Source organism: Colletes latitarsis, chromosome 2, assembly GCF_051014445.1.
Source record: "Colletes latitarsis isolate SP2378_abdomen chromosome 2, iyColLati1, whole genome shotgun sequence".
NCBI classification, from domain to species: domain Eukaryota; kingdom Metazoa; phylum Arthropoda; class Insecta; order Hymenoptera; family Colletidae; genus Colletes; species Colletes latitarsis.
Genome location: NC_135135.1, coordinates 2,756,181 through 2,775,650, shown reverse-complemented (window position 1 = coordinate 2,775,650; position 19,470 = coordinate 2,756,181). Strand labels below are relative to the sequence as shown.

The 19,470-nt window shown below is 48.5% G+C and overlaps 1 protein-coding gene across 1 annotated transcript in view; it reads right to left on the bottom strand.

Annotated features, from left to right (window-relative positions):
• The window catches only part of Nop5 (nop5 ribonucleoprotein), a 263,260-nt gene that overhangs the window by 233,834 nt on the left and 9,956 nt on the right, over nucleotides 1-19,470 (bottom strand). The window lies entirely within an intron of this gene.

The following is a 19,470-nucleotide window of genomic DNA, read 5'->3' as shown; positions in this document are numbered from 1 at the left end:
TCCTATGTAAGCCACATCGTTGTGATCACTTCAACAATCCAACAAACTGCACGTTTCGACACCCTAGTGCGTGAATGAATTGGGTCATTCAACGTCTGAGGGCGGGGGAATGTGTTTCGAATGAACCGCGTCTCTGGTCAAACCAGCGGACTCTTGCGTCAAAATAACGAGTCATGAGTCGCGTGCTCGAACACGCGGCTCGTGCGTTCGTTAATTCCAGATTCGTTTTGAACCGCTAGTCGTGCATATCCAAACCAAACCGACCGCAAGGTCAGTCGTGTATTTGTGAAATTTCATCAAGTCGATATCGGATCAAAATTCGTAATTGTATACTAATGTATAATTTAGTGTGAGTGTACATTAAAAAACCTAATTCAAACTGATCATTCTTCATTGCTTAAAAACCAACAAAGCCGGCTTCCTCGAGAATCGCACTTTTTGTAAAAAGGGTCCTACGAGTGGAATCCTCAAACCATCCCAAACCGTAACAGTATCGATCCATCAAAATTAATAACGTGCACCACCAAACCGTTTAGAAACAAAAGAAAAGTGTTCCCGTTTGCCAGTTTAATACAAAGTATGGGTTGGATTTAAAATTTTAAAAGGACATAGTCGAATATTTTTAAAGGTACAAAACATAGCGTTTCATTTTAAAACAGTAACATGAGTTAGCAGGTAATGTCATAAAACTATTTCACCCAGTTATATCCCTTTTTATCTAAAGTATAAGGTAAAAAGTACGAGGTACAAGGTACGACTATCCGAAAATCGTTCACATTTTATCAATGTAAGTGAAGCGGCCTTTCCATCAGAGTTAAATACAAAATTTTGTAATTTCTGTAAAAACAGAACTTTCATTAGATGTACGTGGTGCTTGAAATTTTTATGTTTTGACTGTTTTTACGAAAAGTACCATCCAGACTCATGTACTACGTACATTAAAAATAACATATGTTAAATGTAATTGGTTAAATTTAACTTTAAAAAAAAAATATTCGAAGGTCATACAAAAATATAATGTCACATTTTGTGTACAATTAAAATATGATTGAAAAAATAAAAAAAGGATTTGTTCTGCCAGGGTTCGAACCTGCAGAACAAAAGAAGCTCGAACTTGCAGGTAAACATCTCATCACTTACGCCACGGCGATTAGTTGTAAATATAGTTCTATTTCTGAAGATAAGTACCTGTAATAACTTAACCGAAAACCGGGTACCATTCCGATTTTTCCTTGTTAGAATTGAGTTTTCAATTTGTCTTAGTGAAAATTGCAGCTGGTTAAGCTGCTTACCAGTTTTCATTTACCAAATATTTATTTCTCAATTAACCCTTTGCGAGTAAGACCATTTGGCATATTATTCTAAAAGATTTGTGGTATTCGTTTTCAATGCGATTTAAGTACGCATATAATGTATAAGATTTCATTTAAGTTTTTTTTTCTAGAGAAGATAGAGAGAAAGTTTATTTAATTTTTTTTACATAAAATTGAATTCTTCCCAAGATTTATATGAAACGTTTAAAAGATCTTTTGTAAATTACGCCTATGTATCGGAACAACTATAAAACAAGAGGTATATTCATTATTATCCATGGGCTGATTATAGTCAAAGTCTAACCGGACTTTGAAATGAGAACAGAAAACTTAAATGTAAAGTTCCATTTAAATTCTGTTAAAGTACTAAGGGACTTTAACGTGGGTCCGGATGAGGGAACAGACAGGCAGAAACAGTTACAACTTTACAAAAAATTAAATTTATTTTACAAAATATAATCTGCTACAAAATTAAAAATGTGAAAATAAATATAATGGAAAACGAAAAAAGTTATGGAATACCCGGCTCGGTATTTTCGACCGGTTTCCTCTTTTCTCTCCCAATTGATTTATTTTGGTGGAGGCCTTCTGTAACACAATTGTACAGCAAAGTATGAATATTTTGCGGACAGCTTACACGTTAACGCGCGCGTCAGCTGCTTATCTCGCGCTCCAGCGACAGTCTAGTGTGTTTGGAGGGGAGAACTGGCTGGCAATTTAGCGCTCTAACCAGTGGACTGTATATTCTTTCTGATCGATGAGATTCGTTTCTTACGATCTCACCGACGTGCACAACCGGGTAGATGAAGATCTCCTCCGATCTACCGGGTTCGCTCTCGCAATGTCACGGACGGGAAACCAAATGGAGGTTGTAAGGCTCCAAGAGGCTATATCCCGCGAGCACGCTCACCGTGCGAGTGGCGTCTGGACACCACCTACGCAAGAGGACGTCTTGTCCTGGTTCGGCTCCCTCGTCAGCTGCTCCTCAGGAGCGACCTGCGGCCTGCCTACGCAGCTGTCTAGCCAGCGATTCCTTTCAACCAGGAATGCCCGACAGCCAGCCGTAGCGACCTCGACGGCGGCTCCTATAGTCCGAGGAACTGGCCTGCGGCTCGCCAGATTAGGACGAAATTCCCCTGCTAACCTATCCACCCTACTTTTACAGCCCAGTGTGGTCGACTCACAGCTGGTAGTAGGTGTAGAGGTGGGAGGAAGGCTCTTCGAACCCTTTGCTTCACCGTACGCTTAGGCTCTACTTATTGTCCCCTCACGACGGTATATTGGAACGGGTTCTCAGAAGCCCGATGCACGGAGAGCACCACGAGGTGATATCCTTCCTGAATATCTACCTTCCGGTTGCTCCTACGCCGTATAGCTCCAGACTGGTCGGTGAAACTTTCCACCCCACCGGTCGGTGTACTCTCTACGGTACACAGGACGGGTGGCTTCAGTGGGTTTCGTACGACTTCTACAAACGGTGAACTACCACCAGTCGATACTAGTATATCAGTATCAGCCTTCCAGTAGCTCTAACCGGATAATTGGAAGAAGACTCAAGGCGATCGACACCGAGTCTCCAACGTCGCAGTCGCATCCACGACCGGCAACGTTCAATCACACTCCTGCGTCTACGATCGCTTCACACCCGGCGTGCCGTGCGATCGCTACAACAACAGGCAGATTGTCCTATCTCTGGGAAAATCTCAAGTCACGATGACGAGATTTTCCAATAAATTATTATCGCTGTCCACTTTCTGTGTATACTTAAGAGCGAGCTTAGTTCACACTCTTCTGAGCTTCGATTGAAAACCGGAGCGAGATCGTAAATAGGTCTGCTCTGGATCACCGACGGCTCAGTACTGAAGCGTGACGATCTGCAAGCAGCCACGGCCGCGGCCGGCACTGTCGCGCAAGCGCAGAACCGGGTAGCTACGCCTCGCGTTGCTGGGCCCGGGCTGCTACGCGCCGCGTGGCCACAGTGCGGCGCTGCCGCGTTTCGTCTATCGATCTTTTTCCGATAGATCTCTTTTCTCTCTCTTTCTCAGCGCTAACAACACATTCCTAGAATTTGCTCCAAAACTCGAGAATTTCAGGGAAGCTAGCTTGAAAAAACACGTAAATAGCCGCGGTATACTAATCTGAACGATGGAAAATTTCCATGTCAGCACAACCATCTAGAATTACGCGAATTCAATATAGATACGGGCATCGCGGCCGAGTTTCTACGTCTCGGACTCATGCGATATTTAAACACTACTATATTTTTTAATAACCGTATCAATTTATTACACAGAATCAAATGTTATATATTTAACTTAAATTTACATAACAAAATAATTAAAATATTGGAAAAACAATAACGTGCACCCTTCGGTTCAATGTAAATCTGATGGGTCTTAATTTCCCTCCTCCAACTAGGATGTAAAAAATCGTTATTTATTTGTAACATTACCACACGCCGTATATTAAAACTGCTGCTAGGTTACTGCTTGCTTACTAGCATACTGCTTTTTTTCTAGATTATTTATATCTTACTAGCGTACTACTCGCTTGTAATCTTACTGATTGCTTACCAGCTTACTGCTTATTAGCTTACTGATTGATAGCTTACAGCATGCTTGCTAGCTTTCTGCTTGCTTCCTTGCTTACTGCTTACTAGCTTACTGCTTGCTTGCTTATAGCTTACTAGCTTAACTGCGTGCTTACTAGCTTACTGCTTGCTAGCTTACTGCTTGCTTTCTAGCTTACTGCTTGCTTTCTAGCTTACTGTTTGCTTACTAGCTTAGTGCTTGCTAGATTACAGCCTGCTTGCTAGCATATTGTAGGAGTGAAAGATATAGTAAATGATGATCAGTTCAGTTTAGTTTGAATCGCGTGTGAGATTGGGGGGTTGTGAGCGGGGCATGAGTTGTGTTAGAGTACGTAGGGACTCTAACGTGGGTCCGGATGGGGGAACAGACAGGGAGAGAAATTGTTACAAGTTTCTCAAATAATTTTTTATTTTACAAACGAAGTATCAAAACTATAATAGTCGCGGTATACTAATCTGAACGATGAAAAATTCAACGTCAGCATAACCATCTAGAATTACGCTAATTCCAAATAGATACGGGCATCGCGGCCGAGTTTCTACGTCTTGGAATCACGTGACTAAGAGGACGCAGAGGACGCAGTTGTCCCGTACGGCAATAATTTTTACGCGAACCGAGAAAGAGAGACGCGCACTTTTAATTCGAAAAAAAATTTTTTTTTTAATAATTAAAAGCACTTACAATTGTCCGGAAGTTGCCTGATGCAGGAACCTCATCGAGGTTAGCAGCATCTGGTCAGCAAGAGCTCGCGTGGTGGCTTCCACCGTCCGAAGATGGCCGGGATGGCCGGGATGGCTGGGATGCCATCTGGCCTTTTTCCCTGGCTGGGAAAAGGTTGACGGGCCCCGCTGGGCCCCGGCTGTGGTTCCGCAGCGGACTTTGCTTGCTTTCGTCTCCGTTGCTTCCTTCCAGCTGCCTTGCTGTCGGCCTGCGCTGGTCCCGGCTACTGTGGCGGCGGAATCGCCGCTGGCTGCTGGCGGCGCGGCTGCCGGTGCCGGCGGTTGAGCCGGGGCGTCCGGCTTCCATTGTGCCGTCAGAAGCCTGCGGCCCGTTCCCCACCGGAGTGTATATTTGCCGCCGGGGACACGGCAGTTGTATCGCCGCGTACCCTTCGACGACCCTTACAGGCACGCGGACGGTGCACAGGCCCAGGTTATACTCGAGCTCAAGCTTGGGCTCAGGCTTCTCGGCTTCTACTTCTTCCGCCCAGAAGGGCTGGGATGATTCGGCGATCCACAGAATCTGCCCGAACCTCAAATCGATCTCGGGATCTCCCGAGATCATTGTCGTGTTTTCTTCAGGACTGCTTTGTGTGTCGCTCATCTCGAAGCTCAGAATCAACTAAAGCCAATATGGCGACGCGTGGACCGCAGCTTTGCTCGGATTGTTTACTTTGCTAAGCAACCTGTACCTTGATTGAGCCTTAGTAACAATGGATAGATGGAAGTGGACACCGGTTGCTATGGACGCGGTGGTACTTTACCTTCCGAATTCCTTGGCCGACAAAATCTGGATTTTCAATGTTTCCTCGAAAGCGACGTTGCTGATTGTCGTTATCATGGAAAAATTCACGAGAAATTTACACAACCGCGAAATTGGTCGTGTAAAGATAGATTTGGCCGTGCGTACTTTAACGACACGTGCCTATCCCTAACCTATGAAACTTCCTCTATTTGTCCCATTTTCCATGGATTTATGGGAGAATAGAGGGTTCTGCACTAAAACCACATAATTTGATTTTAGCTATTTATGGGCCATATGCCTCTTATCAAGACTTTGGCGGAACGTGAAATAATCACGTCCCGCTTGTCTAGATCACTTTGTGAAATTTCTGAATCGCCCTCCACCGGTTAAAAATGCGAGAGACGTTCACTTTCCATCGATTCTCGTCGGAAAAGCTTTCAATCGACTTCCGACTGAAAATAACTCGGTGTGATAGACGCTTAATCATCTGAGCTATCATTCAAAGCAGCGATCGATTCATTCAGCCTTGGGGATTTTCTCTGTTTTATCGCCACCCGGTTGACTTTTCTGTCCTACCAGGTGGAGACATCGCGGGTCAGTTGCCCGCTTTTTCTTTTCCTTGTCCTTCGAAAACTCCGTCGTAGGCTTACGACTTTTCGTTTCGTATCCGCGTTGCTCGAAATGCAGCAGAGTATGGTGTCTGCCATTGCATTTAGAGCATACTTTTTCGGACGTACAACTGAACCGCTCGTGGCCAGGCGACATGCAGATAATGCATAAGCGACTATCTTTTACGTAATGATAGCGGTAGTCTACCGTCAAGCTTTGGAAAGCACTGGATTGTGCTATTCCATGCTCGAGGCAGTAGAATCCACACGCTTCGTTGTTTTTCGAGCGTCTTTTTACGACGGAGTTGTAACTCCGTACTTTAATTTTCGGTGGGTTACTCGTCGAAGATTTGCTCTGACCATCATCCGTTATGGTGATGGCACGAGCACGCACCTCCAGAAATTCCACCAGTTCGTGAAACGAGGGATATTTCGTGGAGAGCTTCTGTGACAGTTCCCACTCCAAAAGGAGAGGCCCTTCAAGCCGGCTTTTGATTGCATGGGCCAGCAGCCAATTTCGCTACTCTTTTAACGTGCCCAGTTTTTCAAAAGCGGCAAAAGCTTGCTTGAAGATGACGGTGACCTGATGTAAACTAGTCAGGTCATCCTTTTTAACCGTCTTCATTCTTGTCAATTGATCAAGCAGTTTGGCGGTCACAATACGTGGAAGCCCGAATTGATTCTTCAGGGTTTGCCACGCTACCTCGAAATTATCGTCGGTAATTTCAAGGTGTGCGATCGCAGCCAATGCTTGATCTTCCACACAGGCGTTTAGATATTGCATTTGATGCACATCTGAAAGTCTCGGGTTATTTATTATGCTGGCGGTGAATAGATCCTCGAAATGGCTCCATTTATGAGGATCCCCGCCGAATTTATTCAGACGTTGCTTTGGGAGCTCAATGGCGACATCGTGCTGGCCGACCGACGACGCCGCTGTTTGTTTCTCAGCGGCCAGTCGTGTCAGTTCCGTGGCAATGGACGCCTGAAACTCCATAAACATCGTCTCCTATACACACTTTATAACGAAGTTGCTTAATTCGCACTTCGCAGGTGGATATTTTCTCCGAACAGCCAAGTACTGATTAACAGCTTCCTTGTACTGTTCGGAAACCGAGTCGAGCTTTGACTTGAGAAGTATCTCATTGTACTGAGCACGACCTCGTTCTTTTAAATTCGTTATCGACCGTGACATCGCTTCGAACCGGCAGGTCAGGTCATCGAAATCGATTTCGATCTCGCTACGATCGACCTCTCTGGCCAATGCCATGGTGATCTTTTGTTCGAGTATTCAAAATCAACTCGAAAATTTGTCCCGTAAGTCGCAACTTACGTGAACGTACTTGTAACTCTCTACTGTCTTTTCTACCTCGAATCCGGCTCGAAGGACGAAATGTTAGAGTACTTAGGGACTCTAACGTGGGTCCGGATGAGGGAACAGATAGGGAGAGAAATTGTTACAAGTTTCTCAAATAATTTTTTATTTTACAAATGAAATATCAAAACTATATTGTACAAAAAATGTAAAACAGAAACAAAACGGGAAACATAAAAATCTTGGACGGTGACTTAGTTTCCGGCACCGTCTCCTCTTTTCTATCTTCGGGTTTTATTGCTGCGGAGGGTTTCTGAAACAAAAGAATCCGGCAAATAAGTACTTTTACGGACAAGTCAACAATCGCGCGCTCGTCAGCTGCATATTTCGCGCTCGAGCGATAGTCTGGTGTGCTTGGAGGAGAGAGCTAGCTGGCTATTTAGCATTCTAGCTAGTGGACTGTATTTTTTTTCTGGTCGTTGAGATTTGTTTTCTACAATCTCACCGACGCGCACAACCGGGCAGACGAGGTTATCCTCCGTTCTACCGGGTTCTCTTCGCAATGCCATGGACGGGAAACCAAATGGAGGTTGTAAGGCTCCAAGAGGCTATATCCCGCGTGCACGCTCACAGTGGGGGTGGCGTATGGACACCACCCACATAAGAGGATTTCTTGTCTTGGTTCAGCTTCCTTGAAGGCGGCTCCTCAGGAGCGACCTGCGGCCTGCCCACGCAGCTGCCTCGCTAGCGATTCCTTCATCAAAGGAACGCCCGGTAGCCAGCCGTGGCTACCTCGACGGAGGGTCCTATGGTACGAGGAACTGGCCTATGGCTTACCGGTTTAGGACGAAATCCTCTGCAATACCAACCACCCTACGATCACAGCTCAGTGTGGTCGACTCAGAACTGGTAGTAGGTGTAGTGGTAGAAGGAAGGCTCGCAAATCCTTTGCTCCACCGTACGCTTGTGCTCTACCTGTTGTCACCTCACGACGGTATATTGGAGCGGGTTCTCCGAAGCCCGATGCACGGAGAGCACCACGAAGTGATATCCTTTGTGAATATCTACCTTCCGGTTGCTCCTACGCCGTATAGCTCTAACGGGTCGAACCTGCTACTCCACCGGTCGGTGTCCCTTATATGGTACACAAGACGGGTGATTCGAGTGGATTTTCCGATCCCTTCGAAAGGCGAATCATCACAAGGCGATACCAGTATGTCGGTATCAACCGTTCAGTAATTCAAACCGTATTAATTCGGAAGAGGTTCTAAGTGCTTCGCACCGAATCCCTAACGTCAAAGTCGCAGCAACGAAGTGTAACGTTCAAACTCTATTCTGTGTCTACGATCGCGTCACGCGCTGCGTGCACTGCATTCGCTTCGACAACAGGCAGATTGTCCTTTTTCTCGGGAAAATCTGAAGTCGCTATGACGAGATTTTCTAATAAATTAATTGTCCGCAAACTGATTTAATAACGAGGAGTGAGATCGACTCATTCTCCTCGGAGCTCGTAGGTAAATGGGAACGCGACCGTCACAGGGTCCGCTCTCGATCGCCGACGGCTCAAGAATGAACCGTGACGATCTGTAAGCAGCGAGGGCCGCGGCCGGCTTCGTCGCGCAGGCGCAGAACCGGGTAACGACGCCTCGCGCTGCTGGGCCCGGGCAGCTACGCCCCGCGTAGTCACGGCGCCGCGCTGTCGCGTTTCGTCTATTGATCTTTCTCCGATAGATCTCTTTTTTTTCTCTCTCTCTCGGCGTTAACAACACAAGTCCTAGAATTTGTTCCAAAACTCGAGAAATCCAGTGAGGCTAGCTTGAAAAAACACGTAAATAGCCGCGGTATACTAATCTGAACGATAAAAAATTCAACGTCATCATCACCAACTAGAATTACGCTAATTCCAAATAGATACGGGCATCGCGGCCGAGTTTCTACGTCTCGGACTCACGCGATATTTAAACAAGTTGCGTGGTTTTAAAACGAAGGAGTGTTTGCAGTTTTGTTAGGATTAATGTTTACGATGTGATAGCGAGCGGTGTGTTTAATATATTTTTTCATTTTCCTCCAATCCTTTACAAAAGTCCTACAATATTGCTTGCTAGCTTACAGCTAGCTTACTGCTACAAACAGTAAGCTAGTAAGAAAGCAGCAAGGTGGCAAGGAAGCAGTGAGGTAGTCAGAAAACAGTAAGTTTGTTCGCAAGCAGTAAGCCAGTAAGCAAGCAGTAAGCTAGTAAAGCAGCGAGCAAGCAAGCTGTAAGCTAGTATGCAAGCTGTAAGCTAATAAGCAGTAAGTAAGCAAGCAATAAGCTGGCAAGCAAGCAGTAAGCAAGCAAGCAAGCAGTAAGATGATTAGAAACCAACAATCTATTAGGCAAGCCCAAAGCTAGTAAGCAAGCAGTAAGCTAGTAAGGAAGCAGTAATCTAGGAAGCAGTAAGCCAGAAAGTAAGCTGTATGCTGGTAAGCAAACACTAAACTAGCAGGCAAGCACCAAGTTAGAAAACAAAGAGTAAGCTAGTAAGCAAACAGTAGGCTAGCAAACAAGCAGTAAGCTAGCAAGCAAGCTGTAACCTAGCAAGCAGTAAGACAGAAAGCAAGCTGTATGCTGGTAAGCAAACATTAAGCTAACAAACAACCAGTAAGCTAGCAAGCAATAAGCTAGAAAGCAAGCAGTAAGCTGGTAAGCAAGCAGTAAGCTGGCAAGCAAGCAGTAACCTTGTAAGCATGCAGTACGCTAACAAGGAGGCAGGAGCTTATGCTTATTGCTTGCTTACCAGTTTATTGCTTACTTACTAGCTTACTGCTTGCTTACCACCTTACTGCTTGCTTACTAGCATGCTGCTTATTTGCTTAGTGCTTGCTTATTCACTACCTGCTTGCTTTCTCGCTAACTGCTTGTTTACTAGCTTACTGATTGATTATTAGCGTACTACTTGCTTGCTAGATTACTGCTTGCTTGCTAGCTTACTGATTGTATACTAGCTTACTGGTATCTTACTAACTTACTCCTTTTTTACAAGCTAACTGCTTCTTTACTAGCTTACGGCTTGCTCTCTAGCTTACTGCTTTTTTCCTGTTTAGTAGGTGAGGGTGGGCATTCGGAGCTATGGTCCCGGAGGGGGGTGCGGGGGAGCTGAGACTCTAAGGCGAGAGGGGTGTTGAAGGTGGGCCCACTCGTCGATGTGGAGGGGTCCGTGGTGATTCCGTCGGGTGTTTGGGGGAGGGGTCCGGGAGCCAGGGTGGGTGTCAGTAACTATTACCCATGGTCGGTAATTAGTAGCAATGGTCGGTAATTAGTATCAGCGGTTGATAATTATCAGAGGTTAGTAAAAAGAATAGGTATTTGCCTGAGGTCGGTAAAAGTGAAGTGGGAAAGAAATTAGATGTCTCTGGTAAAAAAAGAGGTTATTATCAGAGGTAATTATCAGAAATTGGTAAAGAGGAGTCTTGGAGGTTGTCTTTGACTATTTTAATAAAATGATATATATAATTGCGTTTTAGATTGTCTTGAACACATGCAAAAACGTATAACATTGCATTCACGAACGCAGATTCTTTGTAATGTATCGAGAGCATTACCGTAGGGGGAAAGAGTGAATATTGTGCTGCATGAACGATGCATAGCGGGTGAGGGGAATTTCTATAACTTTTGCAAAGCGTTTTAGATTACCATGTACACATGTAAAAACGCAACCTCTGCAAAACATATAACATTGCAATCGCAGACGATGCAGTCGGATGCAGATAACATTCATCGCGGTATAGATCATTTTTTTCATACACGCACAGTACGCAATACTATTCAAGCAGCGAATAACTATATTACAAGATATTACTTTTATGGGTCCACGAATTGTGCAAGTCCTAGCCGTTTAACGTACACATTGTTCCTCTTCTCTTCTTTCTGCGAAAAGCACAACTTTTTTTGTAGGGCGTTTTAGATTACACTGAGCACTTGCAAAAATGCAGCCTCAGCAAAACGTATAACATTGCATTCTCGGACACAGATTCCTAAAATATATCGCGAACATCACCGAAAGCATCATCGAGACATAGATTTTTGTGCAAAACACAACTTTTGCAAAACGTATAACATTGCAATCACGGAACACAGATTTCTGTAATATATCGTGAACATCATTGAGAGCATCATCGGAGCACAGATTTTGTGACATATCGTGAGCATCATTGTATGCGTCAACACAGAAACGGTAGTATGAATCATCAAGAGCAGGAGCTGTACGATCAGGCCGCTCAATTAAGGTCGAAGGAAGCATACAATATATGGGAACATTGCTTTGATGATTATCTTAATTCGTTCGAGGAACGAAGCCGAATCAAGAGGCCGCGACTCTCAATCGGTGAAAAACAATCATTGACTGCCCATATCGCTAGATTGGAAAGCCTGAAAGATTCGACACGCAATCGATTTGTACATGTGGGTGCTGGACACAGTGCAAGACTCAGATGGCGGGAAATTGATTCAGCTTTCGTTAATCGCATATTGATCGGTGTCGTGATAAATTCTAACTACATAGAGCCTCTCAATTTTCTCGAAGATGCGAGGGACATTGTATTCAATCATGTGTGTAACATTGTGCTGAAACATGACAGTGTAAAAATAAATACTATACTTAACGGTGAATTTGTGGCTGGTAATAAATGTGGAAACAAAAGTGTTAACACAAAAAACTGTGAACATTTCGCTTGTCTGACCTACGCGAATGATATACCTTCATTATACAACAGTGCTGAATATTCAGGATATTGAATTTCCAATGACATTGAACCAAATTAAGAAGCTTGAACATGCCAACAACATCTCCATCTGCGTCTATACCTTTTTTTTTTCCGTGGGGAAAATCTTCGTAAGACTCCCTCCCACCTCTTTGGGGAGAGGCGGGAGGGGTGTGTGGGATTCCCCGCGCCCATAGATTGACGGGCGCGGGACCTACCCACTAAAAATCCCACGGTGACCCTTCTGCACGATTTGGGAGGATACCGGAAGTATGCTTCGAGCGATTCCCGGTATCCTCCCCGTGTCTGCGCTGTGCGCCCATCCACGGGGGGACAAAATGGTCCCCTCGGCAGTCACGCTATCTCATGGCGGCAGGAAGAGGCCACTCCGTCCTGCCGCCATCCGTCTCGGGGCCGCGTTCAGTGGCGGCTGCGAGCCCCAACTCGCAACCACCTGCGACCCCATTTCTACCCCTCGTCGGCTGGTGGCTCATGGCCGCACCATGCCGCCAAGGGTGCCTCCCGATGCGCCGGACCGGAATTGGGGTGGCACTCCCATCCCCATCCGGTCCGGCCCTGCGCCTCGTGGCTGGAGGAAGCTCCCTTCAGGAACCCCCTCCCAGCCAGGGTCATCCGCCACGCTGCGGGGGCGACACCCTCCCGCCACCACACGAGCGCGAGCCTTAGCACGCCGCTGAAGCTCGCGTTCCCTGCCCGCGGCCTCCTTCTGCAACAATACGCTCTCGCAGAAGGAGGCCACGGCCCTCCACTTCCCCTCGCTGCCGAGCATGGCGCGCACCATGCCCGGCAGCGAGACATCCCGCCCGATGACGCTGACCAGGACACAGCGCTCCCCCTCCCACGCAGAGCACACCTCGAGGGTGTGTTCAGCCGTGTCCTGCTCAGCGTCACAATGGCAGCAACGCGCCGTCGGCTCCTTCCTTATCCGGCACAGGTATCTTCCGAAGCTGCCATGTCCGGAGAACACCTGTGCCATTCGATAAGTGAGGCTTCTATGGCCTCTGTCCAGTCACTCACTCAGGAGTGACCGAACAGCCCCGACTGTCCGGTGCCCCGCAGTTGGCAGTGCCAACCGCTCCTGCCACGCGAGCATCACGAACTGCCGGGCCTGGCACTTCAAATCGCCCCAAGCAGGTTCCTGCACTCCCGGGACCACCCCCGCCCCCGCGCGACGGTCGACGCGGTGACGATACAGCACCGCGTGCGACCGCGCGAGGAGGTCCATGGGCGGCATCCCCGCAAGAACCGTCGCCGCCTCATGCGACACGGTCCGGTACCCGCGGACGACCCTCAACTTCATCCGCCTCTGCACCCGACGCAGCATCGTCATACTGCGCCGGGATGCATCTATACCATTGGGAAAAAGAAGATGCTGTTGATACGGGTCGCCGATTAGAAGATGGAGAGACATATCAATTCGTTGTATTTAGAAGGAGCAAACAACGTGGGACATTTCGCGTGGATCAAGAATTTATCTCGCTTTGTGGGCACACAATTGGGTAAACATAGTGGCAGAAACTACTTTTGCGATAGGTATGTATATAATAAATTTATTCTAAATATTTTTGTTAGATAAAAAATTATGTCTCTTATTGCAGATGCTTGCACTACTTTAGTTCGAATGAGAAGCTGGAAGCTCGCACCATGGATTGTGAGAAGATTAGTGATTGTGCAATCATATTACCAAATGATGATGACAGCAAGTCGCTTAGCTTCAGTAACTACAACAGGAAAGAGCGTGTTCGGTTTATTGTGTATGCCGATCTGGCATGCATCCTGGGGAAAGCAGATACTGATTGAGGAACATCAAGATACACGTACGCATCATCGAGTATTTAGTGTGGGATATTATGTGCGGTGCTCGTACGACGACTCGTTATCTACGTTTCAATGTCGTCGTGATCCTGATTGCGTGTCATGGTTTGTGAAACAACTCCAAGATTTGTCACATCGTGTAAAGTCCATTTTATCGACCAATGTGACCATGGAAAATTTATCAACTGAATAATTGCAAAATTTTAATACTGCAACACACTGTCACATATGCGAAACACCGTCTGCGCGAGATGACAAGCAGGTACGCGATCATTGTCATTTGACCGGTCGATACAGAGGACCCGCGCATTCAAATCACAATCTAAATTATAAAGACGCGTTTGTCATTCCCGTGATCTATTACAATTTATCTGGTTATGATTCACATTTTATTATCAAGGTGATAGCCACAGCATTCGAGGTTGACATCACTGTATTGCCAATAACAAAAGAAAAGTATATTTCATTAACAAAATACATTGAAAATACGGATGAAGAATCGAACTCGCGCAGATGCATAAAATTGCAATTCATGGATTCGTTTAACTTTTTAGATACAAGTCTTGAAAAATTGGTATCTTTTCTGAGTAAAGATCATCTTCAAATTATACGATCCGAGTTTCAAAAGTTATCTGCGGAAGATTTTGATTTATTGACACGGAAGGGCGTGTTTCCGTATGAGTACATTGATTGTATCGAAAAGTTGGAGCAATCATGTTTGCCATCGCGTAATTCATTTTACAGCTCCTTGACTGGTGATACAGTATCCGAAAACGATTACGTGTACGCTGTCAACATGTGGACTCGGTTCTTAATTCAAACGCTCGGCAAGTATAGCGATTTGTATCTAAAGACTGATGTCTCGCTGTGGGCTGATATTTTTGAAAATTTTCGCAATAATTGCATCACAAGTTACGGACTCGATCTTGCGCATTATTATACTCTGCCTGGTTTTACGTGGGATGCCATGCTGAAGCATACACGTATCAATTTTGAACTTCTTACCGATATCGACATGGTCCTATTCATCGAACGTGGTATACGTGATGGTTTGAGTCAATGTTCCAACACACGTGCACGAGCCAACAACAAGTACATGCAGTCGTATGATCCATCGCAACCGTCATCATATCTCATGTATTTCGATGTAAATAATTTGTACGGCTGGGCAATGTGTCAACCATTACCATACGCCAATTTTCAGTGGGCTAACAACAAAGATACAAATGTAATGGTCATAGCGTTAGACTCATCGATGGGGTATATTTTGGAAGTCGACCTGGAGTATCCACAACATCTGCATGATGCGCACACTGACCTACCGTTCTGTCCAGCGCGTGGTAAACCGCCTGGCCAGCGTCAGGAAAAGCTCCTCGCGACACTATACGATAAGAAGCGTTACGTAGTACAGTACCGCAATCTACAGCAATGCATTCGTCACGGCCTTCGCGTAACTGAAGTTCACCGCATATTACAGTTTTCACAATCTCCATGGCTTCGCGATTACATCGAACTAAATACAAAATTCAGATCTCTTGCTACAAATGATTTTGGGAAAAATTTATACAAGTTAATGAATAATGCAGTGTTCGGCAAAACTAAGAAGAATGTGCGCAATCATGTACATGTAAAATTAGTAACAAAATGGGAAGGGAGATACTGTGCGGAGGCACTGATCGCTAAACCAAATTTCCGCAGTCGCAGCATATTTTCGGAAGACTTAGTTGCAATCGAATTGCGTAAACTGTCAATAAAATTTAACAAACCAATCTATGAGGGTATGTGTATACTAGATATATCTAAAGTTTGTTTGTATGAATTCCATCATGATTACATGTTACCCGCACATAGCAAGAAATGTAAAATTATGTACATCGATACAGACAGTCTATTTTACCACATCGAATGTAACAATATTTATGAACTTATGATACGTGACATTGCCCGCTTTGACACGAGCGATTATCCCACAGATAATCGATATGGTATTCCGCTCGCCAATAAGAAGGTGCCAGGTTTAATGAAAGGCGAAAATAATAATGCGATTATGACTGAATTTGTCGGATTGAGAGCAAAGATGTATGCCTTGCAAGTTGATGGCAAGAATGATACGAAAAAGATGAAAAGTGTTAGGAGTAATGTTGTAGCACGAACTAATCGTGTATAAGATCTACGTTACATGAAGTGTACACGATATCAGAAACAAAAATTGCTCTCGGTCCGTACGATGACAAATGATATATATTATACCATATTCGACCGAGACGCTGCACTGGGGGCATTATAAAATACCACTTTAGACATAGTATGTATTAAAAAAAAAACAATTTATGTACATGGTATTGCGATCAGTGTCCCCACACATGCTGAAGTCGGAAGAGGAAGCAGGAACGGTGGGTCATATAAAAGTCATTGTGCCACGAGCGGATGGTCAAGATGTATCCGACACACACACACGCGCGCGCGCGCGCACACACACACACACACACACGTTTTGATAATATCGTCGACGTCATGAAACGCTATCTATCGGATTCTACGTTCCCGATTTCTGAAAAAAATGAATTACTACATTTCTTGCGATACGGCATGTGTAAGTGTTTAAATATGTTAAAAACGATTTAAAATCGCGTTCGTCCGAAATATTAAATTCTCGGCTGCGATTCCCGTATCCGTTTGTGTACGTGACACTGCGGAAGGTTAAGCGTTCGTCAAGTTCGTTGAACGTCCGGGGAGGGGTGGCATTGGCAATATCCTTGGATATTGCCAATGCCTTTAACACCCTCCCCTGGGAAGAGATAAGGAGGGGACTCGAATATCATCGAGTCCCCCCTTGTCTCAGGGCGGTCGTCGGGGATTATCTCCGCGGCAGGTGGATCGAGTATCCGGGCCGGGATGGTGATATGCGGAGGGAGGTGTACTGCGGTGTTCCGCAGGGGTCGGTCCTCGGGCCACTCCTGTGGAACATCGCGTACGACTCGGTGTTGCGGGCCGGCCTCCCCGACGGCGTCAGCACGGTGTGTTATGCGGATGATACACTGGTGCTGGCCGTCGGGGCGCACTGGGGGAGGGCCATGCGTCGCGCGGAGGAGGGGTCGCAACGCGTCGTCGACCGGATCAGGGGGATGGGGATGACGGTGGCGGTCCATAAGACCGAGGTGATTGCGTTTCATTCACCTCGGCAGGATCCGCCACCCCCTCTGATCCGGGTGGGTGGGGCTGACATCGAGGTGAAGCCCCAGATCAGGTATCTAGGGCTGATCCTCGATAGCCACTGGCGTTTCGAGGAGCATTTCCGCTGCCTGGTCCCCCGGTTGGAAAGGATGGTTGCGGCTCTGGGCCGGATCCTGCCCAACCTGGGGGGCCCGGCGGGCCGAGTTCGTCGCCTCTATGTGGCAATGGTCCAGTCGGTGGCCCTATACGGGGCCCCCATCTGGGCGGACGACCTGGCTGCCTCCCGGCGCAGCATGACTATGCTGCGTCGGGTGCAGAGGCGCATGGCGCTCAGGGTCGTCCGCGGGTATCGGACCATGTCACATGAGGCGGCGACGGTTCTAGCGGGGATGCCGCCCATGGACCTGCTCGCGCGGTCGCACGCGGTGATGTACCGGCACCGCGTCGACCGTCGCGCGGGGGTGGGGGCGGTCCCGGGCGGGCAGGAACCTGCTTGGGGCGATTTGAAGCGCCAGGCCCGGCAGTCCGTGTTGCTCGCGTGGCAGGAGCGGCTGGCTCTGCCAACCGCGGGGCAGCGGACTGTCGGGGCTGTTCGGCCGCTCCTGAAGGAGTGGCTGGACAGAGGCCATGGCAGCCTCACCTACCGACTGGCACAGGTATTTTCCGGGCATGGCAGCTTCGGAAGATACCTGTGCCGGATAGGGAAGGAGCCGACGGCGCGTTGCTGCCACTGCGACGCTGAGCAGGACACGGCGGATCATACCCTGGAGGTATGCCCCGCGTGGGAGGGGGAGCGCCGTGTCCTGGTCGGCGTTGTCGGGCGGGTTGTCTCGCTGCCGGGCGTGGTGCGCGCCATGCTCGGCAGCGAGGAGAAGTGGAGGGCCGTGGCCTCCTTCTGCGAGAACGTAATGTTGCAGAAGGAGGCCGCGGGGAGGGAGCGCGAGCTTCAGCGGCGCGCTGAAGCTCGCGCTCGTGCGGTGGCCCGAGGTCGTCGCCCGGTCGCGAGGCGTCGCGGGCGGCCGCCTCGGCGTGGCGGATGACCTAGGCTGGGAGGGGGGTCCTGAGGGGACCCTCCTCCCGCCAGGCGGCGCCGGGTCGGACCGGTTGGGGGTAGGAGTGCCTCCCCCTACCGGTCCAACGCAAGGGGAGGCACCCTCGGCGGTCTGGTGCGACCATGAACGCCCGGCCGCCGAGGGGTGGAAACGGGGTCGCGGGCGGTTGCGAGTTGGGGCTCGCAGCCGCCACTAAACGCGGCCCCGGGACGGATAGCGGCGGGATGGAGTGGCCCCGTCCCGCCGCTATGAGGCAGTGTGTCTACTGGGGGGACCGATTGTCCCCCCGGGGGATGGGCGCGAAAGCGCGGGCACGGGGAGGATACCGGAAGAATGCTTCGAGCGATTCCCGGTATCCTCCCAAAGCGTGCCGAAGGGTCACCGTGGGGTTTTTAGTGGGTAGGTCCCGCGCCTGTCGTTGTACGGGCGCGGGGAATCCCACACACCCCTCCCACCTCTCCCCAAGGAGGTGGGAGGGAGTCTTTCGAAGATTTTCCCCACGACAAAAAAAAAAAAAAAAAAAAAAAAAAAAAGTCGGTGGCTTGGGGATCCCCCAGGACCTCCGTTCGCGGCGGGATCCTGGGCGATTGGGCGGCGGGGCTCGACCTCCGGGTATTGAACCGGGGGTCGGAGCACACATGCGTGCGGCGATATGGGGGGTCCATCGTGGATGTTGGATTCGCGACCCCCAACGCCGTGCGCATGGTGTCGGGTTGGCACGTGGTCGCGGGGGCAGAGACACTCTCCGATCACCGGTACATCCGGATGGAGGTCTCTGCCGCCGCGAGTGCATCCCGACACGGCCGCCTGCGTGGCACCCCACCACGCCGCTGGGCGCTTCGGCGCCTGGACAAGGACGCCCTGATGGCAGCTGCCCTCGCTGCAACTTGGCCGCACGTAGTGGCCGAGTTGCCGAGCATAGAGGAGGAGGTCGCCCGGCTCGGAGCATTGGTCGCGGGTATTTGCGACGCGGCGATGCCTCGGGTCGGGCGGGCTTCTCCTCGCCGGGCGGTGTACTGGTGGTCGGACGCGATCGCGGAGTTGCGAGTCGCGACTGTCCGCGCCCGACGCCAGTACACCCGCGCGCGCCGTCGTCAACGTACAGGCGACGGCGTGGCGCGAGCGAGGGCAGCTGATGACCTGTATGGAGCATACCGCGTGGCGCGGGTTGCTCTGCAGGTCGCCATCAAACGGGCCAAGACCCGGGCATGGAAGGAGCTCCTCCAGACCCTTGATGACGATCCATGGGGGCGCCCATATAAGGTGGTGCTGAATAAGCTCCGCCCGTGGGCGCCCCCCGTCACCGAGGGTCTTGACCCCCGGCTGCTGGAGGACGTGGTCAATACACTCTTCCCAATTGGGGAGAGGGGACCGCGT